At 50.4% G+C, this 25127-nt stretch overlaps 1 protein-coding gene across 6 annotated transcripts in view; it reads right to left on the minus strand.

The window, feature by feature from the left end:
- The window catches only part of STK40 (serine/threonine kinase 40), a 48107-nt gene extending 23433 nt beyond the window's left edge, over positions 1–24674 (minus strand). For 2 of the 6 annotated variants that reach the window (XM_030941710.1, XM_010360429.2), the window contains exon 1: positions 24477–24673. The gene's annotated coding sequence lies outside the window, so the exon portion shown is untranslated. Of the gene's footprint in view, positions 1–6311; positions 6536–24476 lie in introns of all 6 variants that reach the window. The other 4 variants (XM_030941706.1, XM_030941708.1, XM_030941707.1 and 1 more) reach the window with 4 other exon arrangements.
- Positions 24675–25127: the final 453 nt, after the last annotated feature.

Below are 25127 nucleotides of genomic sequence, written 5' to 3' on the forward strand. Positions count from 1 at the left end.
GGCGCGGTGGCTCAAGCCTGTAATCCCAGCACTTTGGGAGGCCGAGACGGGCGGATCATGAGGTCAGGAGATCGAGACCATCCTGGCTAATACGGTGAAACCCCGTCTCTACTAAAAATACAAAAAAACTAGCCGGGCGACGAGGCGGGCGCCTGTAGTCCCAGCTACTCCGGAGGCTGAGACAGGAGAATGGCGTGAACCCGGGAGGCGGAGCTTGCAGTGAGCTGAGAGCCGGCCACTGCACTCCAGCCTGGGCGGCAGAGCAAGACTCCGTCTCAAAAAAAAAAAAAAAAAAAAAAAAAAAAAAAAAAAAACCAGATAAAAACACAAAAGAGGAGTTGTTTCTTCCAGCTCTCCAAAGTCAAACACCTTGGCAAAGCAGCGTCCGAGCGGGACAAGGAAACAGATGTGTACAGACGAGTTCCACGTGGGGAAGGTTGGGGGTCACAGGATGCCCAGTGTGGGCGGGGGGCTCCGGGAAAACTTCCCTAAGGATACAGGAGTGGGCCAGGCAAAGGGCAAGGACATTCGTGGTAGGAGGGCCTCAGTGAGCAAACATGCCCAGGTAAGAAATGGCATGCAAGCAGCCAACTCCAGGTAGTTTGTGCTGTCGAAGCATCCAACGTGAGGCAGGGAGTGGTGAGAGGTGGCCTAGGATAGAGGCCTGACATCCACCTTAGGAGTGTGGCCTTTACCCTTCCATAATGGACTCAAAAACACAGAATCCCAGCCTGTTCCTGTCTTTTTCTTCATATAAAAGTAACTGATAGGCCGGGCGCAGTGGCTCACGCCTGTAATCCCAGCACTTTGGGAGGCCGAGGCGGGTGGATCACCTGAGATTGGGAGTTCGAGACCAGCCTGACCAACATGGAGAAACCCTGTCTCTACTAAAAATACAAAATTAGCTGGGCCTGGTGGCACATGCCTGTAATCCCAGCTACTAGGGAGGCTGAGGCAGGAGAATTGCTTGGACCTGGGAGGCGGAGGCTGCGGTGAGCCGAGATCGTGTCATTGCACTCCAGCCTGGGCAACAAGAGTGAAACTCTGCCTCAGAAAAAAAAAAAAAAAGTAACTGATGTTCTCTGTAGAAACGTTAGAAAATACACATATGCAAAAATAAGAAAATAGGGTACCCGTGACCTTACCTCCCAGATGTAACTGCTGTGTTGACACTGAAGCATGTTTTTCCTGTGTGTGACTGTGTGTGTGCTTACAGAAAGTTTTATTATCACAAACACGTGGACCACACTGTGATGCTATTTTATGTTTCCTTTTTTCCCACCTAAAATACATTAAGGGAGGCCAGGCGCAGTGACTCCACGCTTGTAATCCCAGCACTTAGGGAGGCCAAGGTAGGTGGATCACTTGAAGTCAGGGGTTCAAGGCCAGCCTGGCCAACAGGGTGAAACCCCGTCTCTACTAAAAATACAGAAATTAGCTGGTCCTGGTGGTGCACACCTATTGTAATCCCAGCTACTTGGTGGCTGAGGCACGAGAATCACTTGAACCTGGGAGGTGGAGGTTGCAGTGAGCTGAGATCATGCCACTGCACTCCAGCCTGGGCAACAGAGCAAGACTCTGTCTCAAAAAAAAAAAATTAGCTGGGCATGGTGGTGGGCACCTGTCTCGGAAGTCTGAGGCAGGAGAATCGCTGGAACCAGGGAGGCAGAGGTTGCATGAGCTGAGATGGTGCAATTGCACTCCAGCCTAGGGAACACAGCAAGACTCCATCTCAAAACAAACAAACAAAAACCATTAAGGATAAATTTCATAGTATGTGAAATACATCTCAATAAAGCTATAAAAAACAAAACAAAAACCCATTAACATCCCTGCATCACAATATTCTTTTGCAACATCACTTGAGATAGCTACACAGGTTCCTTGGTACAATATACAGTGATTTCTCTGACCATTCCCTATTTATGGGCATCTAGGTTCTTTCCACTTAAAAAGAATTAGCCAGACGTGGTGGCTCACACCTGTAATCCCGGCACTTTGGGAGGCCGAGGCGGGCGAATCACAAGGTCAGGAGATCAAGACCATCCTGGCTAATACGGTGAAACCCTGTCTCTACAAAAATCCAAAAAAAAAAAAAAAATGAGCGAGCGTGGTGGCAGGCGCCTGTAGTCCCAGCGACTCGGGAGGCTGAGGCAGGAGAACAGTGTCAATCCGGGAGGCGGAGCTTGTAGTGAGCCCAGATCACGCCACTGCACTCCAGCCTGGGCGATAGAGTGAGACTCTGTCTCAAAAAAAAAAAAAAAAAAAAAGAATTAATAGTCACGCACATACAAGTATACATCTTGTTGGCCGGGTGCGGTGGCTCACTCCTGTAATCCCAGCACTTTGGGAGGCCAAGGGCAGATCACCAGGTCAGGAGATCAAGACCAACCTGGTTAACACAGTGAAACCCCGTCTCTACTAAAAATACAAAAAATTTGCCGGGTGTGGTGGCAGGCGCCTGTAGTCCCAGCTACTCGTGAGGCTGAGGCAGGAGAATAGCATGAACCCGGGAGGCAGAGCTTGCAGTGAGCCGAGACTGCGCCACTGTACTCCAGCCTGGGAAACAGAGCAAGACTCCATTTCAAAAAAAACAAGTATACATCTTGTCATACTTATCTGTCTCTCTCTGGATAAATTCCAAGAAGCAGAATTGCAGAGTCAAGTGGGGCGCATTTAAAAAAAATCCCCATTAGGCTAATACAAGGGGGGCATGTTTTTAAGGGTATTTGACATATGTTGCCAGGCTGCTTCTAGGATGGCTATGCCAATTTACAGTCCCATCAGCAGTGTGGGAGAGTGAGTTCCAGAACTTGCACCAGGACTCAGTTATTTCCTTACTCTTATAAATGGCCCATTTGGTGGGCAACAAAAAGCATAGCATTTTAAAATCCGTAATTCTTTCATTATGTCTGAGATTGAATTTGTTTCATACGCTTACTGGCTGTGTTTATTATTTCTTTTACGAATTTCCTTTATATTCTTTTTCTATTTTTTACTGCTATGTGTGTATTAGTGTTACTGATTTTTAGAAGCTCTTTCTACGTAAGGATGTAACTAATATATAGCTTTTTCATCTTTAACCTTTTTTTAATTAAAAAAAAAACAGAAAAGGTTAAGGGCTGGGTGCAGTGGCTCATGTCTGTAATTCCAGCACTTTGGGAGGCCGAGGCGGGAGGATTGCTTGAGCCCGGGAGTTCGAGACCAGCCTGGGCAATGTTGCGAGACCCATCTCAATAAAATTAGTATAACATTTAAAAATTTTTTAAAATTAAAATTAAAAATAAGGTTGATTTTTTATGTAGTTAAATATTTCAGTCTTTTCCTTTAGTTTGTTTTTGCTGATGCTCTTGGAAGCCGTCTCCTACTCTAAGAACAGGTGTGTCTTCACCAATAAGGTGGAATCCTCACATGCTATTGTTTTGGCCCTTATTCTTTTTTTTTTTTTTTTTTTAAGACGGAGTCTAGCTCTTGTTGCCCAGGCCGGAGTGCAATGGCGTGATCTTGGCTCACCGCAACCTCCGCCTCCCAGGTTCAAGCGATTCTCCTGCCTCAGCCTCCCGAGTAGCTGGGATTACAGGCATGTGCCACCACATCCAGCTAATTTTGTGTTTTTAGTAGAGACGGGGTTTCTCCATGTTGGTCGGGCTGGTCTCCAACTCCCAACCTCAGGTGATATGCCCACCTCGGCCTCCCAAAGTGTTGGGATTACAGGCGTAAGCACCGTGCCCGGCCTGTTTTGGCCCTTATTCTAAACTCTAGGAGACTGACTATATGTGGTGAACCAGAAAGTAGGAGGGATGATCCAATGCACTGCAGGTCTAATCTACCAGGCTCACCTCCCATCATCCCAATTTGTTTTCAGAGCTGTGCCACTGGGGAGCACAGCCACGACTTAATTTTGAGAATAACTAGGATTGTGTAACTCACTGAGCCCCAACAGTCCCCAGATGGAGCAGAAGCCACAGTTAGGCTTGGCTGGGCCTTCTGCCAAAGAGGCTCATGCTGGAAGCAGATTCAATGTCGTTCACATAAAAGCAGAGAAGGGTAAAACTGCTTCTAGAGACATCTTTAAAAGCTGGGCAGTAATGTGTCTGGCACTGTGTTCCTGCTCTTTACTTGGCTAACTCCCACGCATCCTTCTCAATGTAAGTATCACTTCCTCAGAGAAGTCTTCCTTGATAGCCTCATGACCAGTGGGTCCCAGTTAGTCTCACTCACGGTGGTCTGTAATTTTCCTCCATAGTACTTTCCAAATTTTGTAATTATGTATTTATTTGTGTTTATATGCTCAATGTCTGCCCCCCTCCACCAGAAAAATTCCACCACAGCTAAACATTTCACAAGGAAAAACAAATGTATAAACATATATACAAAACCACTGCAGCCCACTGTCTGGCCTAGCAGATACTCCATGAGTGAATGGATACCCTCCCTCCAGTTGGTGACAGTCATTGCCAGGGTCGGTGGCCCTGGGCCTGTCCTCCGCTGCCTACTGCCTCCAGTAGTAAGTTGGTATCACCACCCTTCTGACCCTGTTCCCTGTCTTCCTGGGAACAGTAAGCCTCCTCTTTCTTTCCCAGGTCTCTGGAGAGCATCATGGAGGCGCGTCACATCTGTGTAGACGCTGCCTACGCGCCTACGCACAGGCATGGTCTAGACAACAGTTTGTAGGGAGCAGCTGCGGCACAGACAATGAGTGGGCTCAGCCTGACCCATCCCTCCCCCCATCAGGATTCGACTCAAGCAAATGGCACGGGAACTGCTCCAAGACACAGGCCGACAGAAGGATGGCAGCAGACGGGCAGGGAGACGAAAAAGACGCTCGCGGGGGAAGAGGGAGCAAGACTGCCTCCCTTCCTGCCACCCCTTCATGCTACCCACAGTTGACTGAAGCAAAGGAAGCGTCATGAAGAGGCAGGCCCAGAAAACCGGAAGCTGCTGCAGGCTTACTAGTAGGGTGAGCAAAGACACAGTTCCCAGGGACAGACCCTCCTCTCCCTGCCCCATCCTCCAATCATACAGCTGTGCGTCCCACCAGAGACACGCCTGCGAGTGGTCCACAAACACTCCTCTAGGGGGCCCGCTCAGAGGGACCCTGGCTTCACAGCGAGATCTGTGATGATGATGCCCTGGCTACTCTGGTCTCAGGAAGACTGGGAGCCCAGGTCCCCCCAGACACCTGGTTCACAGGCCGGGGTGCAGGGCCCACTACTCAGTGCCCCAGGAACTCAACCGTCCTTGCTTAGCAGTCTCTGGAGCTTTGAATCTGTTAACTCTTCTACATTCTTCTTTTTTGTCTTTTTTGAGACAGAGTCTTGCTCTGTCGCCCAGGCTGGAGTGCAACGGCGCAATCTCTGCTCACTGCAACCTCCGCCTCCCGGGCTCAAGTGATTCTTCTGCTTCAGCCTCCCAAGTACCTGGGATTACAGGCACCTACCACCACACCCAGCTAATTTATTTTTTACTTTTTATTTTTAGTGGAGACAGGGTTTCAGCATGTTGGCCAGGCTGGTCTCGAACTCCTGACCTTAGGTAATCTGCCTGCCTTGGCCTCCCAAAGTGCTGGGATTACAGACATGAGCCACCATGCCCGGCCAACTCTTCTACATTCTATCCTCACAAGTCAGCACCAGTCCCCTTAGAACCTGAACTCAACAAGAAGCTCAGTGTGGCAACAATGAGGGTGAGGGGAGGAGGCCAGGAGAGAGCAAGAGAGCCCAGCTGGCACCCCGCCGTCCGCAGGCTGTAGCTGTGCCCGATTCTGAAAGCAAGGGGTTTCATTGCTTTGCCAAGCCTGGGGAGCAAGCATGGGCCTCAGGGTGAGAGGGCCTCACCTGTGGGACAGCTCCCACTGCACGGCCTGAGTAGGGGGTACCTGATCTTACTCTGTCAATTTGGGGCTAAAGTCATCTCACCCTAAAGCTACTGGGCTATGTGAGCCCAGGTCTCCCAGCAAGGCAGTGAAAGTCAGGCCATCAGAGCCATCAGAACTACATAAGGGTTCTAAGGCTGAAGATGCCCAGAGTCCAGTGGTATAATGTGACCAGGTCCAGGAGAGCTGGCAGGGGTAGCTCTACCCCATGGTTCAACCTGGTGGACACACCAATCTCCAAAGGGATGTGGGATACAAACAAAGATGGCACTAAGTGGATGAAACGTCGCCACTGATCTCCCCAGCTCAGTATGTCCTCATGTCTACCCAACTACAAAGCAGCTGAAGCCTGGCCAAGGCATGGAGGGTCCCCCCTACACACAGAGAAGCATCCCCACAGGCGGCTACATAGGAGCGCACACATGTTGGCAATTACCTACTTGGCACACAGTAAGGGACTGTCCAGGATGAAGAGGCCGCCAGCCTCCCTGAAGGGGTCTGTGGTCATGCTCCAGTTGGAGGTGAAGTGTGGGTGGTGGAGAGAAGTCTGGAATTCAGACCTGGTGCCTCCAGCTTAACATCTCCTGGAGCTGGATTGCAGGAGGAGGGCAGAGCACATATATTGCGCTGTAAAACTTTTACTGCCGAAGGACATAGCTTCTGAGTGTGTGCGTTGGTCAAAACAATTGAACAGTACAGTTAAAAGACGTGAAATCACTGTGTGTAAATATACCTACGTTTTTTAAAAGGCAAGCTGCAATCTTAACCAAGTGGTCAAAGTCACTATCACCAATAACAGAACATACTGGCATCACATGCCTCCTGACATGATGCCCTTAATCAACATGTCCTACTTATGCTATTTTTTTTTTTTCCAAGACAGGGTCTTGCTCTGTCACCCAGACCGCAGTGCAGCTTCCACCTCCCAGACCCAAGTGACTCTCCCACCTCAGCCTCCTGGGTAGCTGAGACTACAGGCACACGTCACCATACCTGGCTAATTTTTTAAATTTTTTGTAGAGAGGAGGTCTTGCTATGTTGCATAGGCTGGTCTCGAACTCCTGGACTAAAGTGATCCTCCACCTTGGCCTCCCAAACTGCTAGGATTACAGGCGTGAGCCACCGGCCCCGATCTACTCATGCAGTTTTTTTTTCCCCCCAAAAATGTATAATTCGTATCTAATCATGAAACAAACCCAAATTGAAGGACATTCACAATAGGCCTGTATGTTTCAAAAACATCCATGTCAGATAATTAAAGAAAAGCTGAAGAATGATTCTAGATTAAAGGAGACTAAAGACATACAACAAAGAAATACAATGGGTGATCCTGGAGAAAAAAGGTATAAAGGACATGACTGGGCAACTGGTAAAATCTGAATATAGACTGTTTATTAGATAATAGTATTGTATCAGCTAAATTTCCGGAACTTGCAAATTGCATTGTGGTTCTATGGGAGAATGTCCTTGTTCTTAGGTGATACATACTCAAGTGTTTCGGGGTGAACGGTCATGAAGTCTGTAACTTACTCTCAGGTCCCCGGAGGTAGAGGAGGAAGTCCAACCTGCTCAAATAGCTACCAAGACCTGATTCACAGGTTCAGAGGGACCTGTGGCTTGTGGGTACACAGCCAACAGTGGCAGAACGTGCAGTCTCATATATGTTGGGCAGAACCAGCCTGGCATGAACAGGAATTCAGTCTTGCATAGCCCCCTCTCTTCAATACTGTGCTATATCAAGGAAATGGTGGGTGGGGGGGCCTCCATGCAATCTCCGGGCCTGCCACCTGGTGGCGTCTTTCTGCAGTGCATCTTCACATGGTTTCTCTGCACCAGGTGCAGGATGGTGGGGCCCTGCTCTCCGCAGGTTGATCAGGAAGGATGCACGCCATGCGAAGAGCCCACCTCAGTCACCTGTTCGTGAGTGGGGCTGGGCAATCAGATCCCAGGAGGCTGCTGTCTCTCTGCCCACTGTGGAGGTCCTCCAAAGGCTCCATGCTCTTCAGGAAGAACCCCAATTCCTCAGTGAGCCTAACCAGACCTAGACTACCTCTCCAGCCTCACTGCCCTTAAATGCACCCTAAATCCAGCCACACCAAATGACACAATCCCGAGTATGCCATGAACACCCCTGCCCCGCCCCGCTCTCCCTGATTGGCACATCCTTCTCCCTCGGTCCTCACTGAAATGTCACCTGCTGCAGAAAGTCTTCACAGAAGGCCTCCTGCCAAAGCTGGCTGCTCCTCCTCCAACCCCCAGAGCACCTGAGCACACCTCCATCCCCTCCCACTGTGCTGCACATTGGTGTATCTGTCTGACTCCCCCATCTCAAGCTGTGGGCTCCCCTGAGGGAGCAACTCCCATCCCCCGCTGCCTCCCTGCACCCAGCCCACTGCCCGGGCAAAGCTGGAAGAGAACACAGTGTGGGGCTGTTTGCTGGGCATCCATAAGGCACCATGGTCCCTGCTGGGGCAGGAGACAGAAGCAGTTGAATAAAGAGGTACAAAGTGTGATTCACAGGAAAACTATGTCCAAGGAGAGGTCAGTGGCTGGAGTGGGACGCTGAAGGAAGTACAGACGGTCAGACGAGCCAGTATCTGCCAACTCACGGCTGGAGACAGGGTGCCACAGCTGTAGGTAACTGGGGCTGCACTTGATGGTCTGTCCAGGAGAAGTCCCACGTCAGAAACGCATGAGGCAGAACGGGGTCTAAGCTGGCTGGTCACCAGGGGTTACGCTTAGACAGCATTTGCTGCTGGAGAGGAACCCCTACTGAAAAATTAAACCTATTCACAACACGCCTGCAGCTGTGCAGAAGCCCTCACTGACGAAGGGATGGACCAGGCCCTGTGTGGGAGAATGCCCCAAATCCAGCCAAACGATCTGCTTTCCTGTGACAAGATGTGGGGAGTGTGGGAGTGACAGCCTGGCCTGTCCCTTCACACTGGTGACAGGTCCTCCATGCCACTCCAGGTTTGTGGTGTGAAGGTCCTTCTGTTGGTCAGAAAAATTTCAACCACTTTCGCTTCTCTGAAGAGAACTTCTGGCCTAACTATGCATTTATCTGACTACACCTGGGGTGAAATGATGACACTTGAGGTGAGTGATGTGAAATCTGAATGTGTGATCCAACTGAGGTCACCACCCATGCTCTAGTGTGGACCACCTGTCCACACTAGGTGGCTGCCAGGTCTCTTGTAGATTGCTGTGCACCTCTCTGGGTGGTGAATTTCAGACTTAGAACCCGCAAGGGCAGCTCACACTCTCAGATTAACCAACATAATTAATTTTTACACATGGCTTTATAGTTTACAAAGCACTTGCGAATATAATCATCCCTCAGTATCCATGGGGGATTGGTTCCAGGACCTCTGACAGATACTAAAATCCAAGGATGCTTAAGTCCCTAATATAAGATAACGTAGTATTTGCATATAGCCCGTACATATACTCCCATGCTACACTTTTTTTTTTTTTTTTTTTTGATGGAGTCTCGCTCTGTCACCCAGGCTGGAGTGCAGTGGCACGATGTTGGCTCACTGCAACCTCTGCTTCCTGGGTTCAAGTGATTCTCATGCCCCAGGCTCCTGAGTAGTGGGGATTACAGGTGCATGCCACCATGCCCAGTTAATTTTTGTATTTTTAGGAGAGATGGGGTTTCACCATATTGACCAGGCTGGTCTCAAACTCCTGGACCTCAAGTGATCTGTCCACCTCAGCCTCCCAAAATGCTGGGATTACAGGCGAGAGCCACCACGCCCAGGCCCATATACTTTAAATAATCTCTAGATTTACAATACTTAATGCAATGGAAATGCTGTGTAGTTATTATACTGTATTAAGAAATAATGACAAGAAGGGCCAGGCGTGGTGGCTCATGCCTGTAATCCAAGCACTTTGGGAGACCAAGGCAGGTGGATCATGAGGTCAGGAGATCCAGACCATCCTGGCTAACACAGTGAAATCCCATTTCTACTAAAAATACAAAAAATTAGCCAGGCATGGCGGTGGGCGCCTATAGTCCCAGCTACTCGGGAGGCTGAGGCAGGAGAATGGAGTGAACCTGGGAGGCGGAACTTGCAGTGGGTCGAGATCGCACCACTGCACTCCAGCCTGGGCAACAGAGCGAGACTCTGTCTAAAAAAAAAAAAAAAAAAAAAAGAAATAATGACAAGAAAAAAACAGTATGGCTGGGTGCCACGGGTCATGCCTGTGTAATCACAGATCATGTGATCGTGCCATTGTACTCCGGCCTAGGTGACAGAGCAAGACCCTGTCACCAAAAAAAAGGACTGGGTGCGGTAGCTCAAACCTGTAATCCCAGCACTTTAGGAGGCCAAGGTGGGCAATCACCTGAGGTCAGGAGTTCAAGACCAGCCTGGCCAACATGGTGAAACCCCATCTCTACCAAAAATACAAAAAAAATTAGCTGGGCGTGGCACTGTTTGCCTGTAATCCCAGCTATTCGGGAGGCTGAGGCAGGAGAATTGCTGGAACCTGGAGGCCAAGGTTGCAGTGACTCGAGATTGCACCACTGCACTCCAGCCTGGGTGACAGAGCGAGACTCCACCGAAAAGAGGGGAGGGGAGGGGAGGGGAGGGGAGGGCACGGAGAAAGACAATGTCTGTACATGTTTAGTCCAGACACAACCATCCATTTTTGTTCCTGAACATTTTTGATCTGCAGTTGGTTGAACCCACAGATGCAGAACCCATGGATGTAGAGGGCTGGTACATAATGACAACTGATCATGTCCCCCAACACACACACAAAACACAACATTTTCTAGAAAAAGAAATTGAGCTCGGGCATGGTGGCTCATGCCTGTTACCCCAGCGTTCTGGGAGGCCGAGGTGGGAGAATCACTTGAGCCCAGGAGTTCAAAGCTGGGCACAGCTCGTAGTCCCGGCTACTTGGGAGTTTTAGGTTGCTTAGTTTGGAGGATTGTTGAGCTCAGGAGTTCAAGGCTGCAGCGAGCCATGACAGTACCACTCTAGTCTGGGGGACAGAGTGAGACCTTGTCTCAAAAAAAAAAAAAAAAAAAGAAAAGAAAAAAGAAATTGACACTCAGAACTCTGAGACCTTCCTGAAGTCACCTGGCTAGCTGTTGGAAGAGTTGGGATATAAAAACAGCTTTTCCAATGCTGTATCCCATATTCTTTTTCCCTGACTACACTGATTCCTCAATTGTTCCTTCTCCACCCAATGTCTGCATAGTTCCAGGCATGCCAAGCATAGAGAGGACAGTACCCTCTAGACTTACTTCTAAACAATCATTCTCCTGCAACCAAGGTGCCGTCAAGCCACAAAGCTGCAGGTGAGCAGGGAGGGAGATAAGCCATACTTCCCTCAGAAGGAGGCATTTCAGGGGCTGCTGACTGGGGCCTCTCTGGAGAAAAGGGCTGAGTCAGAGGCTGGGTTACTGAGATATCCCTCCATGAGCCAAGAGGCAGCATCCCCCACCCTTCCCTGACACAAGTACTCTGGGCACCACTCCTGGTGCACTTAATACTCACATTTAGATGCTTCTACCAGGGACACCTACAGACCTGCTCTCCATCCACAAAGGCAGTCCAGGAAACCCAGAGGAATTCATAGCTCAGAGAACCAAGGGTTTCAAGCCATGGACCAGTGACGCAAATGCCAACTGGGATAACAAGATGGATTTGGGGGTCATGGAGGTCTGGGCTCAATTTTCAACTTCTGACACTCACTTCTCTTGTGACTCTACACTAGTCACCTACCCTCTGGGGGCCTCAGTTTCCTCATCTGTAAAACAGAGATGGTAGTATGCCTCCCTTCACAGGACAGCTGAATGATGCTGTGGCTGGCAGTATCACCAGGTCTTTGCTAGGTGAAGGGTAGGTGCTCCCTGCTCCGTGCTGAGGACGCTTCCCTGTGACAAGTCTCTGCAGGTATGTCTTTTTTTCATTATCATTTGATGGGCACCCACCGCTTGCCAGAAACCATTCCCAGTGTTTCCCAGATTCTCTCTTTAACTGGCACCACTTTCTGATGTGGATTCTCCCCTTCCATTATTGAAAAAGCAAAGCCTAAAGACTGTGGCCCAGGTCGAGGCTCTGGTGAGGGCTTTTTCGCTGAGTCTGAATGACAGCCAGCCCCAAAGGAGGCACGCACCCTCTCCCCGGGAGCTTGGTGGCTGTGAACAATCTCCTTAGGAACCCACTGGAAGCCATTTGTTTTGTGCTCAGGACAGATGCTGACGGGCTGGGGAGGCGGATAGAGAGGAGGATTAGTAATCCCTCGATTTCAGCCAGGACTCCCTGATGACAAAGATTCATGCATGTGCTGTCATCTTCACTGTTCCAAAAGAGAGCGATGATTTTGTTCATTTTTAAAACGCAGGACATGTATAGCTCCAATTTGTCAAGAATACATAATATCATCATCTAATGCACAATATCACATCTCCAAATGCTGCACTTTATTGCCTTGGGGGTTATAAGTGAACTGGCTGCTTCTAACCAGAGCTCTCTTTGTATGGGGTGACCCCACCCCCTGAGGCCTGCTCTGCTCCCAGCCTGTGGGAGAGTACCTGCTGCAGCCAGAGAGGAAGTGACTCAGCCCAGTGGGAAGTGGGAGGGGCGGTCAGCAAGAGGGCCCTGCGCCCAGCCTGCTCCCCTAGCACATCCTCTGCCACCGCTGCCTTTCCTCAGCAGGAGTCCAATGTGCAGAGCACAGCAGGCCTGGGGGCCAGGCAGGGCCTGAAACTCCAGGGTCTGCAGCTTGGTGACCTAGCTCTAGTCTCCTCCAGGAGGCAAGGTTCATGAGTTAGCCCCACAAAAGGAGACTGTGTAATCAGTGATATCCCTCCTCATCCCATTGCCCCGAGGAAGTCCCCACTGGGCTTTTCTGTGACCTCCTTTGGAGGCTGCAAAGAAAGTCTAGAAGCTAAAGGCCCCTGGCCAAGGGGATGCATCCCAGAGAAATTCTGGAAGAAAAGTCTCAGGGCTGTGCACACAGAGAAGCTTTCTCTGCAGGCTCTCCTGGGGGAAAGATAAATGGAGTTAGAGACCGGTCCCCATGGCCCTGAACCAGGCCGGCTGCTCCTGGGAGCAAAGGGCTTTACCAGCAGTCATGATGAGAGCCACCAGAGCAGAATCCGGGGCAGCACTGCCAGACCTGCCACTGGCTCTCCCCTCCCAAGGGCCTCCGGAAGCAGCTGATGTGACAACAAATAATCCGTCACTGTGTGTGGGTGTCAGAGAAGGAAGGGACAGACTTACAAGCTCTTTCTCTGGGCCGTATTGGCCTGGCATCTCCATCCCGAGAAGTAGCCTGGGAAAGCAGCCAAGGACACTGGCTTAGGGGATGTTTGCGGTGGCCCCTTGGCTCTGCAGGGTGCCTTCTGCCATGCGCAGTGAAGGCAGACTGAGTCACTGGCAGGTCTTCCCTGTCATACTGGCCTGCTCTGGCTCACTTGGACTAGAAGAGGAGATTGCAACAAGGGAGATCCTGGCATGGGCATGTGACTAAGAGGCCCCTCAGCTCCAACCATCAGTTATTGCTTTGTGCAGTGACTCAGCCCTGGAATAAGGCCTGCCATGGGGTCCCATGTGGAGTTCAAGTTCTTACCACCCACAATAGCCCAAATCAGGCAAGGAGAAAGCAGCAAACAACCACTGGTTGAGTCTAAAAGCCACCATTCTGTTCACTGTGTGACCTGGACACATGCTTCTCTGCTCTGCAGTCTTCTGTCTAGAGGACGGGGACAGCGCTACTCCCAAAAACGGTTCCCTTCAGGATTGCCAGGGCCCAGCACATAGGAGGCACTAGATGCTTAACTTAGAAAGGTTACGTTTCCTGGCCGAGTGCAATGGCTCACGTCTGTGATCCCAACACTGGGAGGCCGAGGCAGGATGATCACCTGAGGTCAGGAGTTTGAGACCAGCCTGGCCAACACGGTGAAACCCCGTTTCTACTGAAAATACAAAAATCAGCTGGGTGTGGTGGTGGACGCCTGTAATCCCAGCTACTCAGGAGGCTGAGGCAGGACAATCACTTGAGAATCACTTGAACCCAGGAGGTAGAGGCTGCAGTGAGCCGAGATCGTGCCACTGCACTCCAGCCTGGGTGACACAGTGAGACTCTGTCTCAAAAAAAAAAAGAAATGTTACGTTTCCTTCCTTCTATCCCAGATTTCCAGAGTGACAGAGAGGAAAGCCCAGCCAGGCTAGGCCTAGGTGCCTGCGATTCTCTTCATACTGTTCTCAATAGCAAAAATCACCACAATTATCCTGTGAGAAAGGCAATCTGGACTGGGGCCAGCAAACTGCCTTTCCTTAACTGCCTCTGTTAAAAATTAAATTAAATTTCACAACTTTAGGCCGAGCGCGGTGGCTCACGCCTGTAATTCCAGCACTTTGGGAGGCTGAGGCGGGTGGATCACCTGAGGTCAGGAGTTTGAGACCAGTTCGGCCAACATGGCAAAACCCTGTCTCTACTGAAAATAACAAAAATTAGCTGGGCATGGTGGCGGGTGCCTATAATTCCAGCGACTAGGGAGGCTGAGGCAGGGGAATCATTTGAATCCGGGAGGCGGAGGTTGCAGTGTGCTGAGATCGTGCCATTGCACTCTAGCCTGGGCAACAAGAGCAATACTCCGTCTTAAAAAAAAAAAAATTCACAACTTTGACAGTGAATAATACAGTTCACTTTCTGAAGTCTGACTGAATGCTGAGGGCTATGGCTGCTCAGAGGGGCAACAGGCTGCCTGGTATGATTAGAAAGGCCAACAGCAGGAGGTCCCTTCAGAGTGCTCCTCTGTTGGCCTCCCCTGCTCTGAATCACCAAGAGCTGGACGTGGCAGATCACGAGGGCCAGGAGCCACCACTGCAAGACTATGTCTATGCACTGAGGGCGTGTTCATTATGTGTCTGCTTATATGTAGGTCTCGAGAAGGGTCTGGTCCACCTCAGGCCTCCCAGGCTCTGCACAAGCCCAGATGGTATGCAGAAAACAGGGGTGAAACCATAGCCAACAAAGAAAAAGAAAATGTACCTGCCTTGGGCCCAGCAATGCCAGTTCTGGGGATGGATCCTGCTGATATACTCACACAGGTTCACAAAGATAATGTGCTCAACAAGGGTCCCTATAGAGATACGTGTAGCAGCAAAAAACAAAACCATAAAAATCAACACACCCACACATGCCCCCAAGGCAGGAAACTACCTAAATGGCCATCCAGAGAGGACTGGTTAATCATATTCATCTAGACAATGGAATACTATGCAGCCTTTCCAACTAGGTCCACGCCTGCTGATAAAGATGTCTATGTTACCAAAATAAGCACACTGCAGGAATATATGTATAGCATAATCCTATTTAGGTTAAAAAAGATTATACACACCTTTGAATACGCATAGGAATCTTCTAGAAGAAATTTTTTTTTTAGACGGAGTGCAATGGTACAATCTCACTGCAACCGTCATCTCCCTGGTTCAATTCTCTGCCTCAGACTCTCGAGTAGCTGGGATTATAGGTGCCACCACACCTGGCTAATTTTTGTATTTTTAGTAGAGACAGGGTTTCACTATCTTGGCCAGGCTCGTCTTGAACTCCTGACCTCATGATCCACTAGCCTCGGCCTCCCAAAATGCTGGGATTACAGGCATAAGCCACCGCACTCAGCCTAGAAGAAATTTAAGTGGACACCTCCAGTCAATAGAACTAAGGGCCCAAAGAGGGGAGGGAGAGCTTTATTATATATTCTCCCGTATTGTTTAACTATTGTACCATAAACTACTACAACAACAATAATTTTTTAAAATCTAAAGATTTTCTGAACCCATTAGAATTATTAAGAGTAGTAGTGGAGCCAGGCGTGGTGGCTCACGCCTGTAATCCCAGCACTTTGGGAGGCCAAGGTGGCGGATCATGAGGTCAGGAGTTCAAGACCAGCCTGGCCAACATTGCAAAACCCCGTCTCTACTAAAAACAGAAAAATTAGCCAGGTGTGGTGGCGGGCGCCTGTAGTCCCAGCTACTCGGGAGGCTGAGGCAGGAGAATTGCTTGAATCTGGGAGGCGGAGGTTGCAGTGAGCCAAGACTATGCCATTGCACTCCAGCCTGGGCAACACAGTGAGACTCCGTCTCAAAAAAAAAAAAAAAAAATAGTAGTAGTGGAATCAGGCGAGGCTGGGCCTCAGAGAAGGTGGACTTGAGAGAGTATGGCCTGAGAAGAGGTGTAAGCATAAGTGCCCTGGATGTGTGAGCTTGTGTGCCAATGCAATGGTGCAGCAAAAGAGTGAGAGGCAGAAGGACAAAGCGAACACCCCTGCAGCTCTCCAGATAGCCTGCAAACATGCCTGTAAGGAACTTTCTGCTTGCGACCTGGCATCCATAAAGGCTGAAAACTGGCTCAGGATGCCTCTTTTGGGACACTCACAGGCTCACTGGCAAGAACTCACCTGGGCCTTGCTAGAGCTGGCCCCTGGGTCTTGTCTGCCTGTCATGCACCAGGCTGAACGTGCTACAGGCCATAAAGCCTTGTATCTCATGACTATCTTAAGTGCAAGAATTGTTATGCCCATTTTACAGAGGAGGAAGCTGGGGTTGGAGACAGGAAGTGACTTTTTCAAGGTCACTCACTTCAGTATCTGAAGCCACATCTGATTTGAGCCTAGGCCCTTAACTGCTGGGTGACATGGTTGCAAGTCTCCTTGCCCACTACCCATAGGGCAGGTCGGGGAGGGACTTGTCTCAAGCCAGTGGCGGTTTCCATTCTTCAGGCAAGAAAGGGACTGGTTCAGCTTTGGGGCTGGCTCTGTGAGTCCAAGATTCTATGTGGGCTGGACTCCCCGGGGCCAGAGCCCGGCCAGGATGGAGGAAGGGGACATGGGCTCTAGAGTCATACAAATTGAGTTGGAAATCCCAGCTCTGCCCTTACTGGCTGTGTAATAGTGGACAGGCTGTTTACCCCCACTCTGAGTCTGGGTGTTCTCTGTATAATAAGAGACAACCCTTACTTCCTTAGAGTCAATAACGTATTGCAGTATTGCAAAGGACCTGCTAGGTGGTGGGGCTCCTTTGTTTTTTTTTTTTTTTTTTTGAGACGGAATCTTGCTCTGTCAGCAGGCTGGAGTGCAGTGGCTTGATCTTGGCTCACTGCAACCTCTGCCTCCTGGGTTCGAGCAATTCTCCTGCCTCAGCCTCCTGAGTAGCTGGGTCCACAGCCACGCACCACCACGCCCAGCTAATTTTTTGTATTTTAGTAGAGATGGGGGTTTCACCATGTTGGCCAGCATGGTCTTGATCTCCTGACCTCGTGATCTGCCTGCCTCAGCCTCCCAAAGTGTTGAGATTACAGGCGTGAGCCACCGCACCTGGCCGGGCCTCCTTGTTTTTTTGCTGGTTTCCTTCCTGTTTTTTCAGAAGGGCCCACTCCAGGAGTCAGAAAAGAACACACACTATGAAACTTACCCCAAACTCAGTAATGCTGGGAGTGCCATACTTATTGCAAAAAGTAGCAGGACTCTTGCTCCCTAGAGTTGGCAGATGCCAGCAACAGGATTCCAAAAGCCCCATGGAATGCTGGGCTACACCAGGTCCAAGGTCTCCAAGGCGCTGAACTGAGTTTCTCCCTAGAGGCACTGTTGTCCCCTCAACACACCTCACATCAGCTCTGCCCCAGAGAGAAATGACAAGCACAGCAGTCCTGTTCTTGCCAATTCCCACTACAATGACCAGTCCACTCTCTCTGCCTTCTGGACCCTTGCATACAGACTTTCTAAAAGCTGAAGATCCTCTATGTCTTTTGCCAAGTAGATGGCAGTGTGTAAACATATTTAGAGGGGACAGCTTTATTCTGCATGTCAAGACCCCTTCTCAGTTCTTCTACTTTTGCTGCTTTCCAACAACTAGAGTTCCTTTGAAACCATCAGGCCTGTGGACTGTTAAGCTCTGGGGAGCCTGAACTCACACCCAAGACTGACTGTCATGGCCAGGACAGAATGAACACCATTGGGTTGTGGCCTTTTTTTTTTTTGAGACAGAGTCTTGCTCTGTCGCCCAGGCAGGAGTGCAGTGGTGCGATCTTGGCTCACTGCAAGCTTCACCTCCCGGGTTCATGCCATTCTCCTGCCTCAGCCTCCAGAGTAGCTGGGACTACAGACGCCTGCCACCACACTCAGCTAATTTTCTGTATTTTTAGTAGAGACAGGGTTTCACCGTGTTAGCTAGGATGGTCTCAATCTCCTGACCTTGTGATCTGCCCGCCTTGGCTTCCCAAAGTGCTGGGATTACAGGCGTGAGCCACCGTGGCTGGCCTGGGTTGTAGCCTCTTTAGCGAGAGGGAACACCTGCGTTCCCCTCAGGAAGTACGACCTCATCCCAAAAGAATAGATTCACTTGCTGGGGGAAAAATAAGGCTGCCCCAATTTATTAAAAGGAGGCCTAGAAATTATTAAAAAAAAATAATGATAAAGGATAGTCTTTGAGGCAGCAATTCACTTCTAGAAATTTATCCTGCAGATGATACCTAAGGTGGGCAAACTCATATGTATGAAGAAAGTCACTTCAGCAGAAGTGTTTAGAGAGTAGAATACAGAAAACAACCCAAGTGTTAGCAGAGAGTTTGTTGAATAAATTACATTCGCAGTGGGACACATCATAGCCACAAACGACCCAGACCTGCATGTACCGAAGTGGAACTATCTCTAAGACGGTAAGTAAATTACAGCAAGCAATTCCATCCTTTCCTCTCTTGGATCTTGATTACAGAGCCTAGGAGGATACGCTGGGGGTGCTGTGGGCCCTCGGCTACCTTCAAGGCCAGAGTCTCACCTGAGCAGCTGGAGGAGAAAGAAATGCTCTTGTTTCAGACCATTTTCTCATTTACTTTCTTTACACAACAAACCCAAGGACAAATCATGTAAAAAAATCTCCCAAATTCCAAAGGGTCTGTTTGAAGGCCCGCCCACCAGCACACCCCTTGCTCTAGTCCAATCCAGCTGAGGGACAGCTTCTGGCTCCCTTAGAACTTCAAGGGTCAAGGACACTGGGCAGCTTTCTCTCCCTTCCCTAAAGGTTCTGAGCAAGTCCTGGGTGGCCTCTGGCAGATACCAATCCTTCCTGAGGGGCTGAATCTGCTGAGCCAGCATCAGGCAGCAACTTCAATTTCCAGACCTCTCTCTAGATCAGATCTCCAGGGGACACAGAGAAAGCCTCTCTCCCTGAGGGTCTCTGCTGTTCAGGACCCCGTAGTATGCTGAATTGGGGTGGATATTGCCAGAGGGAAGGGTTGCTCTCAGGGCCATTGGAAAGCTGAAGATTTATCATTTTACAGATGTGAAACGTGAAGAGGTTCACCTCCCTGGTTAAATCTGGGCAGAGGAAAGGTGAAGGACGGAAAGCTGCCCTTCTCCCTGGTGCTGACTCAGGTGAAAGCAAAGGGAAGCCTGGCCCAAGTTCAGACAGGGTTCTATAAGACGTTCCAACTGATCCTTTCCCAAGAAGGTGCGCCCAGGGTTTACTGAATGAAGCTGGCAGATTTCACTGGCCATTATCTTCTCCTTGAGCCATCCCTGTGTCTGCACTATCATTCACTCTGTCACCAAAACCAAGGACCTCAAGGTCACTGTCACCATTCCTCCTCCCTCTGGCATCACTTCCAGACACTCCCAGAGTCCAGTTGATTTCCCCCCAAACAGCTCATCTCTGCTCTTCTTCTCAACCCCATTGCCTCTGCCCTGATCCAAGCCCCTCTCAGCCCTTGCTGGGATTACTGCAACAGCCTCCTATGGGGACTCCAACCTCCCCTCGACCCACTCCATCCTCCAAAGCAGATGAAGGTCTAATGGTATGTTTCCTCCACTTAATGCAAGGCATCCATCACCAACAGAATACAAAATTCAAGCATCTGAGCCCTAGTGCCTGCCTACCTCTCAGGCACGTCCTGCAGTCTGTCCCTTCACACTCTGGGCTAGAACTCCTGTGGTTCCTAAAGTGACACATGAATTACCACATATCCATGCTTGTGCCAGGCTGCTCCCCGTGCCTGGAGGGCTTAATAGACCCCCAGAAAACTCTATTCATTCTTCAAGATCCAGTTCAAGTTCTTTTTTTGAGGGTCTCACTCTGTTGTCCAGGCTGGAGTGCAGTGGTGTGATTACAGCTTACTGGGAGTTGGGAACTCCCAGGCTCAAATGATCCTCCCACTTCAGCCTTCCAAGTAGCTGGAACTACAGGTACGTGCCACTACGCTTAACTAATTTTTTCTTTTTTAATTTTTGTAGAGATAGGGTTCCACTATGTTGGTCGGGTTGGTCTTCAATTCCTGGGCTCAAGCGATCCTCCTGCCTCAGCCTCCCAAAGTGTTGGGATTATAGGCGTGAGCTGCTGTGCCTAGTCCCAGTCCAAGTTCTAAGGGCTCTCTGAAGTTCTCCCCAGTCTCCTCCTTATCCTAGAGCTCAATCACTTTTTCCATTGGGGTCACCCACATGCTGCAGACTTCTGTGAGAGACTTGCCAAACTGTGCACATGTTAATTGGTTAGAAGCCTGCCCCATCCTGCTAGACCACAACCTTCCCCATGGTAGGGCCAGCCTCTCCATCCTCCTCCTGCCCCCAGGACCCAGCACAGCCTCAGCCACACATGGGAGCTCATGTATGTGGAATCAGGGCTCTATATTTTGAGTTACCACACTCATCAGCGTGTGTGACGCCTCTTGATGCTGCTTAATCAGGTACCAGACTACGGTTGCTAGCAGGGACACACAGAGAAGAAATTCTAAATACATTTTCTCCCACGTATACTTTTTTTTTGAGACAGGGTCTCACTGTTCACCTGAACTGGAATGCAGTGGTGCAATCTTGGCTCACTGCAGCCTCGATCTCCTGCACTCAAGAGATCCTTCCATCTCAGCCTCCCTAGTAGCTGGGACTACAGGTGCGTATGACCATGCCCAGCTAATTTTTGTATTTTTTGTAGAGACGGGTTTCGCCATGTTGCCCAGGCTCGTCTTGAACTCCTAGGCTCAAGCGATCTGCCTGTCTCAGCCTCCCAAAGTGCAGGGATTACAGGCATTAGCCACCGCGCCTGGCCAACCCATGTATACTTTAAAGTACTATTTTTTTCTCAGCAGTCCTACTTCTATATTTAAAAATAGTTATTTTAAAGAGCTAAGCTGAATCATCTGCATGGCTCCCATACAGACTGGGTAAACTCCCCTAAGATTTTCTTTTCAGAAAGAATAAAATAAAATTCTGTGATCTTGTGATCCCTCAGGACACTTCCGACAGCTCAATGGGACATAGTTCTAGTTGCCATGAATTGCTGCAACTAATTCCTAAGTTCTTTCCTGTAGCCTGTAATAAGAGCTAACATTTACTATTCAGTGTCTGCTAAGTATTCATCCTGTAACATCTTACTCCTCACAACTGCCCTGTTAGGAAGGTACTCTTATTGTCCCCATTTTACAGATGAGAAAGCTGGGATGGAGAGAGTAAGTAACCCCTAGCGACCAGCATGGATAGGAGTAGAACATAGATCTGTCTGATGGCAGAGACAAATAAGCTTTTTTCTTTTTTTTTTTTGAGACAGTTTCGCTCTTGTTGCCCAAGCTGGAGTGCAATGGCGCAATTTTGGCTCACTGCAACCTCCACTTCCCGGGTTCAAACGATTCTCCTGTCTCAGCCTCCTGAGTGGCTGGGATTACAAGCATGTCCCACCACATCCAGCTAATTCTGTATTTTTAGTAGACAAGGGGTTTCTCCATGTTAGACTGGTCTCGAACTCCTGACCTCAGGTGATCTGCCCGCCTCGGCCTCCTAAAGTGCTGGGATTACAGGTGTGAGCCATCACACGTGGCCTCAAATACGCTCTTAACTGTACAATCTACTGCCTTCCCCAAAGGTCAAATTAAAAGCACAAGTTAGCAAACACAGCATCCTTTACAACTGGCCTTTGAGAGGGCAGTCTTATCTCCCCAGATGCTCAAGCAACCTGCAATCCCAGGAAGAGAGGGGCACATGTGCCAGGCACTTCTGCGCCAGGCAGAGAAGCCCAGGCCAATGCAGGGAGCTTGCCATCTGGCACTGGTTGCACATGGTGCTTCCTCAGCAAACATCCATCGCCCCAGCACCAGCTCTCCTCTCAGAAGCCTAGGTTTGTCTCTGAAGAGTTCTCTAGCCCTTCAGTCCCTCCTGTCTTCCTCCTTCCCTCCTCTACTGGGACTCCAGTGAAATCTTTCTAAAATATGTAACCAATCACGTCATTCCCCTGCTTCAGACCTTTTCACTTGCTCCTGGCTGCCCTGGGCATGATATCTCAAATTGTTAATATGGCATTCTTTCATCCACCTATACTGCTTCACTTGTACCATATCAACTTCCATACCACTAGATTGAACAAGCTGAGATTTCTGGAATAAACTATGAGTTTACTTGTCTATCTCACCCTCTAAGTATTCATTCTCACCTAGCTAAGCCTCTCCTCCTCTCCTTTTAGACTCAGTTCCAGCATCACTTCTGCCAAGCCTTCCCATGGCACACTCCCGACCCTACCGCACCCCCAAGGCTGAGCTAGCACCTTTTTCCCTTTCTCCACTGGGCTCCCACAGCACTCTGCTGCTGCTGCTTTTAGCTTCTTCTTCTTCTTTTGAGACAGAGTCTCACTCTGTCACCCAGGCTGGAGTGCGGTGGCTCAATCTCGGCTCACTGTAATCTCTGTTTCCCGGGTTCAAGCAATTCTCTTGCCCCAGCCTCCCAAGTAACTGGGATTACAGGGCTGTCCCACCACGCCTTGCTAATTTTTCTATTTTTAGTAGAGATGGGGTTTCACCATGTTAGCAAGGCTGGTCTCAAACTTCTGACCTCAGGTGATCCGCCCACCTCGGCTTCCCAAAGTGTTAGGATTACAGGCATGAGCCACGGCGCCCGGCCACTACTAGCTTCTTCTTTTTTTTTTTTTTTTTTTTGAGACGGAGTCTTGCTCTGTCGCCCAGGCTGGAGTGCAGTGGCCGGATCTCAGCTCACTGCAAGCCCCGCCTCCCGGGTTTGCCATTCTCCTGCCTCAGCCTCCCGAGTAGCTGGGACTACAGGCGCCCGCCACCTCGCCCGGCTAGTTTTTTGTATTTTTTAGTAGAGACGGGGTTTCACTGTGTTAGCCAGGATGGTCTCGATCTCCTGACCTCGTGATCCGCCCGTCTCGGCCTCCCAAAGTGCTGGGATTACAGGCTTGAGCCACCGCGCCCGGCCTACTAGCTTCTTTAGACCACATTTCAACCATTTGTTTACAGGTCAATTTCCCTTAACTAGACTGTATGCTCCTTGAAATAAAAATAGGTAACATTTATTGAATCCTTATTACGTGGCAAACACGGTTGTATGTTTTACGTGTTAACTTTTTACTCTTCATAATGTCTCTCTATGTTATCATCCCTGTTTTATAGATGAAGACACTGAGGCACAGGCAGACTAAGCAATGTGCTCAGGGACACACAGCTGGAAAGTTGCTGAGCCAGAATTTGAACTCAGGAAATCTGGCTCCAAAGCCTACTCTTAACCACTATACTGTCTAGCACTTGCCTGTAAGCAAGGACTCTTGTTGTGGTCATGTGAGAAATGAATGAATGAATGAATGAGGACTGTCTAGAGTAACCCAACCAACAACTTGCACAGCAGGGCCATCAGGAAGCACTAAACGAGCTCACAGGCACTGTTTACAAACAAGATTCTTTTGGCCCTACAATTAGACATTCTGCTCTTCCTTATCTCACGTAAAACTACTCAGAGGGAAAGGCGCCCAGCCCAGTATGCCTACCCTCTTCCCCACTGGTTCTCAAAATCAAAGTAAAGCCAACCGGTTTCCCCTAGTGACTTAAAACAGAGCAAAGTCTATCCTGCCACACAGAGGGCGGCTGTCATCTCTTCCTTCCGCTAACAAAAGGGCTTCAAACCTGGGGATTGGGGTGGGCAGAAAACTCGGCATCGGGAATCCGAATGTCCCTACTTACTGGCTGGAAGGCGGGGCCAAGTGCCGTGGGAATGGGTGGGCCTGACCGGCTCGGCAGGTGAAACACTGACCACAGCAAGCTCTCCTTGGAAAAGGCCGGCCAAACATGGCCTTGGCAAGCAGGTAGCTGTGACTCGTACCTGAACGCCGCCCGGGATATAAAAATTCCCCAGCAGCGGTAGCGCCCGTGCCAAAGAGTGAGGGCTCTTGGAGGAAGCCTTGGCTGGCCCTCCCTTGGGACTCGTTCTATCAACTCACTCTTGGGATTAGGAGGGAAGCACGGAGAGGCAGAAGGTGTCTTTTTGGAAAAATCTGGCTGGCTTCACACACCGGTTGCTTCACTCACTGGCTGGGTGACTCTGGGCAAAGCTGGCAGTGCCCACTTCCCAGAGCTGCGGCTGGGACTGAAGCTCCCGCGGCCTCCGGGTACCCGGCGCGAGGCAGCCCTCGCCCCTGCCGCCGGGAAAGGGCAGAGCCCCCAGCCGAGGAGGAGGCATTCGCCGGGGCCATTTCTGCTGCACCCGATGGCTTCAGGCTGTCACTCCGATTCCACCGCCGCGGCCGCCGGGGCCCGCCCCGCCTCCTCGCAACCCCCACCCGGCTCCCAGCTCCTGGACCCCTGCCCTCACCTTCGCCGGGTGGTCAGAGCTGTTCGCCCATAGTCCGTAGCCCAGAGCCAGGGCTGCTCGGCTCTCCGTCCCGGGGGGCCGGGGCCGGGCTGGAGGCGTGCGAGTCGCTCACCGCCGCCTTCCAGCGCAGCCAACCGAGCCGCCGCCGCCGCCGCCGCCTCCCTCCATGGCTGCGGCGCCACCACCTGACAACGGAAGTGACGCACCGCCCCCTCCTCCCCAGCCTTAGCCGCGGCCCCGCCCCTCCTGGGCCCCGCCCCCCGCCTGCGTCTCGGGCCCCGCCCCCTGCTGCGTCTCCAGCCCGGCGGCTTTCGGATTGGGGCGCCATCTTGACGATGGGCGGAAGACTTCAGGCAACAGGCCAGAGTCCGATTGAGGATTGGTTCAGGGTGGGGTCTGGGCGAAACCCGTTATACGATTGGAGGCCGAGGCTCTAATGGGGCGGTACTTACTCCTGATCTACGTCGGCGGCGAGGCTTGGACTGAGGCACCGCCCCGCCCGACCCCACAGAACCTCGCCGGCCCCACACTCGCCCTGCCGAGGTTGAAGTCCCCGGCGGTTGGAAGATCGGCCCATTGTAGTGTATTTATTAGAAAAGTGACTCATCCTTGATCCCCATTTCCCGGTTTGTGGAACTCTGTGAGGAAAGC

Source organism: Rhinopithecus roxellana, chromosome 12 (assembly GCF_007565055.1).
Source record: "Rhinopithecus roxellana isolate Shanxi Qingling chromosome 12, ASM756505v1, whole genome shotgun sequence".
Taxonomy (NCBI): domain Eukaryota; kingdom Metazoa; phylum Chordata; class Mammalia; order Primates; family Cercopithecidae; genus Rhinopithecus; species Rhinopithecus roxellana.